Source organism: Lathamus discolor, chromosome 18 (assembly GCF_037157495.1).
Source record: "Lathamus discolor isolate bLatDis1 chromosome 18, bLatDis1.hap1, whole genome shotgun sequence".
Classification (NCBI taxonomy): Eukaryota; Metazoa; Chordata; class Aves; order Psittaciformes; family Psittacidae; genus Lathamus; species Lathamus discolor.
Genome location: NC_088901.1, coordinates 4,301,951 through 4,308,609, shown reverse-complemented (window position 1 = coordinate 4,308,609; position 6,659 = coordinate 4,301,951). Strand labels below are relative to the sequence as shown.

General features: G+C 47.6%; 1 long non-coding RNA gene across 1 annotated transcript in view; it reads right to left on the bottom strand.

Annotated features, from left to right (window-relative positions):
• The window catches only part of LOC136023299 (uncharacterized), a 145,847-nt gene continuing 139,188 nt past the window's right edge, over positions 1-6,659 (bottom strand). The window contains exon 3 of the long non-coding RNA XR_010616547.1: positions 1-78. This is a non-coding gene — a long non-coding RNA (uncharacterized LOC136023299). The remainder of the gene's footprint in view (positions 79-6,659) is intronic.

Genomic DNA, 6,659 nt, shown 5'->3' with positions numbered 1-6,659 from the left:
GCGGACAAGCTGCTATGGGTTCATCTCTGACACCTCGCGGAGACTCAGGTGTTCATACGGTGACCTGGGAAATGGAGCCTGGGGAAGAAAACAGGAGACCTTAATGTCGTGAGGCAGTTTGAAATGTGTGCCATTTATACCACAGACACGTCTCCAACTGGGGTAGCAACTCAGGCATTTCTCTACTTGCTCCCATCGAGACAATAAGGCTTTTCTTTACTTGCCCTTTTACTCCTTATCTGCAATCCATCCTGCTTCTGTTTTGGCCTAAACTCTTGGCATTTTCTCTATGCTGTCCTCTTCTCACGTGGGACCCGGACACGAGAGCAAATGCTTTTTGAGGATGTCAATGCAGTGATTTCTTTTCAGATGTGAAATGATCATTTCCAGCTGTACAAGACAAGGCACAGGAGGCTGCCTGGTGATGGACGTTCCAGTTCTCCTCAAACCAGAGCCCAGTTGCAAGCTGGACCCTATCCTGACTACTTCAGAGCTGGAAAATAAACCTGGGCACTGCCCCAGCCTGCAGCAGGGTGAGCTGCTCTGAGCACAGCTTGGGACTGACCCTTCACTTCCAGCCCTGGGACTGGTGGGGCTCAGCCTTAATAGGAAGTTAAAAATCACAACGGGTTATGGGAGGGTACCCAGGAAAAATAACGTTCAAAAGGCTGAGAGTGGCTTAAAGCAGAGCTAAAGAACAAAGTTTGCCATAATGCATCCTGGATGCTGGACAAAAGGCCGCACGAGGAAGCTGCTGCTGGGCACCTCTAACAGAAGTGCCTTCAGCCCCAAGGGCAGTGGCCCCATGCATGGGGATGGCTGCAACCATTAATTCTCATCATATCAGACAAGAAAGTGAGTTGGAACTAGGGGGGCTTGGAACAGGATGATGTTCAGGTCCTTTACATCCCTAACCATTCTATGATTCTATGAGTGACGAGCCCCATTTCACCCATGTGGAAACCAGGGCAGGGAGGGCTGCAGCTTCTCAGTCATGGTCAAACAGGGCTGCCCTGATACCAGTGCAGAGCTCACACAGCTCCTATGCCCTCAGCATGTCCTCACCACACTTCTTCCAACCCCTTCGCATCCACCCATCCAGTTGCTCTTATTGTCTCTTTAAATCCATTTTTCTCATTACGCAGGAGGAAATAACTACAGGCAGGTCAGACTCTAAGGATTTAATGGAACTAACACTGTTAGGCCATCCAGCAATTCTTCATAACATCTTCCCCACCATGCCTTTTGCTGCCAGCAATTAGATTAGGTAATGTTAAATCCGTATCCTCATTAGTGGCTGCTTTTGAAAGTGCGTTGGCACACGCATGCAGATGCAGAGCTAGTAAGAAGTGAGAGAAAACTCTCTACAAGGTTACTTCAAAAGCAACGTATGTGAACATGTTTATATACGTTAACATATATAAATATGTAATATAATATTAATATTAATATGTAATATAATAACAATATTACTATAATGTAATGTTAATTAAAACTGAAACAGGGGAAGTTTAGATTGGATCTAAGGAGGAAATTCTTTCCTGTTCGGGTGGTGAGGCACTGGAATGGGTTGCCCAGGGAGGTCGTGAGTGCTCCATCCCTGGCAGTGTTCAAGGCCAGGTTGGATGAAGCCTTGGGTGGGATGGTTTAGTGTGAGGTGTCCCTGCCCATGGCAGGGGGTTGGAACTGGATGATCTTGAGGTCCTTTCCAACCCAAACTGTTCTATGATTCTAATATAAATATGTAATATAATAGTAATATAGTATAGATACGTAATATAATATCTGTAACATAAACATATCTACATATTTACTTGCATTTACATACAAGTAAATGCAATAGCAGGACAGGGCTGAATATGAGCATTGAGAATACTTGCAACCCTTGGGAACAAAAAGCTTATAAAACACCCTGCTCAATAGTTCCAGCCCCCCAAAACCCCCCAACATTTATACACTAACCTTGCAACTGTATTACAACAAAATGGTGTTTTCATTTAACAAGGGTGAAAGTCCAAAAAGCGCTACAAAATCAGGTTAACAACCCATAGAGGTTGTGGGTAAATGTTGGTTTTAGCATCAGAACACAGCACCATGGACACGGCTCAATTAATGCCTGAAGCACGTGTGATAAACAAACATCCCGTTTGCTGCTGGATTCTGTTAAGGGACTTTGTTGTCCCTTTCTCAAACCTGAATTTACTGAAGGTTTTGCAGAGCTCCATAAAGTCCCAGCTCAGATCTCCCTCGTGTGTCCCACACGCTGCTTGCAGAGAGCCAGCAGCCTTCTTAAAACACCAGCAAACACTCACTGCCCTCTCATTCAACACGTACAAAACTCCATGTGTAAATACAAAGACCACTTGCTCAGTGGTATCGCAGAGCCCCATATTCCTGCCAGCTTCCAGAAGGGAAACAAGGGGACATCTATACCTGCCTCTCTGCTACGGCCGGGCACTGCTGCCATGTGTGCGAGTGAAAATCTGCCAAGCTCTGCCTGATCCAGACAGATCCCACCCTGTGTTACTTCTACACAGTCCTCAGCCCCTGTCTGTGCTCGTTTCTATCCTTCTGTCCCTTTTCTTTCCTTTGAGTAGCAGTGTCCAGGAAAGGGGGACAGAGGGTGACCCCAATCATCATCCAAGGGAAGGCAGGTCCATCCCTCCATTCCCCTTGGCTGGCATCATGCCTCTCTCGCCTCCCCCAAAGGGCAGGAATTATATAGCAGGCTGCCAAAGAGGTGGAGCAAGAGAGGACCAAGTGCTTGGAAGCACACGAGCTGCCTGTGCTGTGCCATAGCAGACTGTAACCGGCTGCGGCTGCCGAGCTGTGGTCCCCAGTGCCCTGGCTCTATCCTTCTGGTCACCGATGCACATAATGATGTGTCTGCGAGCACACGTGCGGGCTCCTGCAGGCTCTGCGTAGGGATCGCACGGAAAACCTGGCTGCAGCACAGTGTTGCTCTATTTTACCTTCTTTACTGCTTGAAAAACATTTGGCCGTTGCCGGAGTGAGCCGGGCTAGACGCATACATTACAGCACGCTCCAGAAATAGCACATGCTGCCTTGCACAGTTTTGCAGCTAAAATGCTTCCTTTCAGCTCAGCAGCCTGTCCCTGTCCATGGAGCAGCTCTGAAGAAGGCAAACGAGGGCTGCAGAGCCTGTAGCTTGGGATGAATCATTGCAGGAAGGTTTCCTGACTTTGAATGCAGGTGAACTAAGTGCAAGAGGCTTTGATTTCCTCTCCCTCACTGCCAGCTCGTGTGTATCTTATGCAAAGTGTTTAATGAGCTAATGAAGAAGCTGTACGTCAGAGCTCAGTTTAGCTTTGACCTGGCAAAGGGAGCTGTCTTTGAGGACAAGCTTCCCACCAGCACTGCTGTACCAGTGCACCACTGATGGGAGGTCAGTCTGCGGGACCAACACAGGTCAAGGCTTCTCTTGAAGCCATCGCTCTTAACAAAATACGATGGTTTCTGGTGATAGAAACCATCCTCAAGCCACAGAATAAGTATAATTTGCAGTCTGAATTGGATTTAGGCTGCTGATCTCTGAAAAGGTCTTTATTTTCTCAGGTAGGTTCTGAGGTACCCAGTCAGGCATGACTGGTTTCAGCGCCGGTTGGAAAATGAAACCAATTCCTGGAATAATGCATGTTCATACCCAATTCTGACCCTTTCAGGACCCCATCTCTGAATATAGGCAAAACACCCCCCACAGTTATTCAGACATCGTTCGACACAGTCTGTAATCATCATCTCAGGTGTTAACTGGAGACCACCATCACCAACAAAACATGAGCATGAAACACCTATTAGCTTCCCAGTCCATGTCTGCAGACAGCGTTTTACAACATAAACCCACTGGAACTGCTGAAATCACTGAAGAACCATCATACACATTGAAAAGCACAGTTGATGCCAGGAGGTATAAACCTTGGTAGTGAACATGCATCCCATCCATACTTGGAATATGACAATCCAGCACAAACTTTGTCCACTACTTCAACACATCAAGTATGGCGTGCCACTTTTTGGAGTGCCAGGACATGAGTTTTGCCAGCAAGCTTAACAACAGTTGATAAAGCAGCATTGAATGCCTCATGCCTAGGACCACACACAGCCATGAGGACCCAAGGCAGAGCAGTAGATGGATGCGCTGAGGTGGAGCAGAAAGCAAGAGAGCCCCAAATTCCCCATATGAGGTCCTCGGCTCTATTCTGAGTTCTGCTCCAAGTGACCTGCAACCTCTGTGCCAGCTCATTTGGGGTACAAGGGACATTGGCACCCCGTGCACAGCAGGATGGACCCCCAGGCTGCACCACAGACTGCACAGGAAGACCAAGTGCTGCCTACAAGGTGAAACCAGAACTCCCTCCCTGTTTCATGGGCCAGGCTCACTTTCAAACACATGCAAGATGAAGAGCAGCACACAGGGGCTATCACACACACATACATCCTGTGAAACATGCTGTCTGGGATCTGTGCCTCTCTTGCTTTCCCCTTTCCCTGCAGGAAAACTCTTTTTTTAGGAAGGCAGCGCTGTTCAGTGCCCCCATCACTCAGAGAAAAAGGAAAAATACAGAGCATTGGTACAGGCCTGCTATAGGAAACAGATTCCGCTGCTGTAAGTATCTTAACCAGAGCCTGCAGCTATAGGGAAAGGTTTCCCATAGCTAATACAGGCTCTTTGCTGTTCACATCCCTTGCTCTCAACCCTTACCTGGTTGCTGCCCTGCAGGTTAAAGCATTAACATTGGCTCAGAGACTGCAGAAGTCATGATCTTCACCCACGAGCTGTGGTTTACTGCTGCCTGGTGACACCAGCGGCTTTGCTGGTCACGTAATTTAACCATGATGACCTGAGGACACCAAACCCAGCACTGAAATCTCAGCCTTTACTCCTGGGAGCTGCTTGTTTCACAGAGCAGAAGAGCACAGAGCCCCTCGTGCTTCTCTTTTCCTACTAAGGCATTACAGAGTCTTTTTACATAATTAACCCAGACATTTTGCCTAGCATACTTGATTTAGTGCTTTTTTTAGGCTGGGGGGGAGGGAGGGAAGGGGAGAGACTGAAGGCAGCTGTTTGCCTCCTGGATTGCAGCAAAACTTGGGTGCTTTGCAACCTGGAAAACAGAGTCCAACATTTTGGACAAGTCCCGGCTGGTTGTTATAGCAACATATGCACGTGTGTGTGTGTCTGCATGTAAAACAGACTCAAACCCAGGTTGTCACGGGCAACACAAGTCAGCTCCGAAGTCGCATCAAACTTGCTGCTTTGCCTGGTGTCGTCTGAAGGCAGCAGCCAGCTCTAGCAGGGACAGGGAAGCATCCTGATCTCTCGCTGCTGGTGCCAGTTGCTGGCTGAGAGCTCAGCGCCGTCTCGCAGCTGATTCAGCTCCTTAAGAAGAGGGTAATTTTCTTTATCCTGTTTGCTTCCTCGAAGCAGCACCTTAACCCAGCTGGGTAAAGACAAGCTCATGGCTCCCTCCCAAACAGATGGCGGCAAGGAAGGTCCAAAAATAATCTAACCCATTTGCCTGCGAGTTTTGAGCCTGCTTTGCTGATTGGCAGACCCTCCAGAGACCACCAGAAGAAGCAGATGGTCAAGACATGAGATCAGAGCTGGAGACAGAGATGTCAATCAATAGGTTGGAGTAGCAGGCGCTGGGATGTGGAATGGAGCAGGCAGCTACCGCAGTGCTAAGCAAGACAGGGTGCACTGTCCCACAAGACAAGTATGTGAGTAATGAGCTGGCTGTAAAGTGTAGTTTTCACTTAAAATACAAACATACGTACATATATATATAAAATCATTTTAAATAATCACATCTTTGTCATGCTGCAAAAGATAGCCCTTATGTTGTTCCACCTCTGGAAGGATGTGCTGAGCCTCTGTCAATGACCCCATCAAGCTTTCAAGAAGACATAGATTAAATATATATATATATGTATATATAAATATATATATGTATATATAACCCCTAAATAAGTGAAAGAACAACCATACAGCCTTTGTAGAAATAAGAGCAGGGCACAAAAAAACTGAAACAGGGGAGATTTAAGCTGGGTATAAGGAAGAAACTCTTCCCTGTGAGGGTGCTGAGGCGCTGGCACAGGGTGCCCAGAGAAGCTGTGGCTGCCCCATCCCTGGCAGTGCTCAAGGCCAGGTTGGACACAGGGGCTTGGAGCAAGCTGCTCCAGTGGAAGGGGTCCCTGCCCGTGGCAGGGGTTGGAACTGGATGATGAGTTTAAAGATCACTTCCAACCCAAACCATTCTATGATTCTATGATCCCTGTGAGTGCTTGAGAATCTGTTTGGAAAAAGCACTGCACACATGCAGATCGTGTACTACAAAATATGCAGATGAAGAATGCGTCTTTTCTCTCTGGTAGCTTGTTTTTGTAGCACTGCAGACAGCCGTGCAGGGGCTGCTCCATGGACAGGCTGCTCTTTGCTGCTCAGTTGCTCCTCACACCTCTGGGTGCCAGCTTGCAATTTGCAGAGGTGACCAGAGAAGTAAACCAGCCTCAGCTCTTACTCTTGTTTGACACTTGCTGTTTTAAATGCTTATGCTCACCCTTCTGTCAAACAAAACCAGACTGAGCACATTAGGCAACCCCTGAGAAGTCTGGACCCCATCTCCTATAAAACAGAG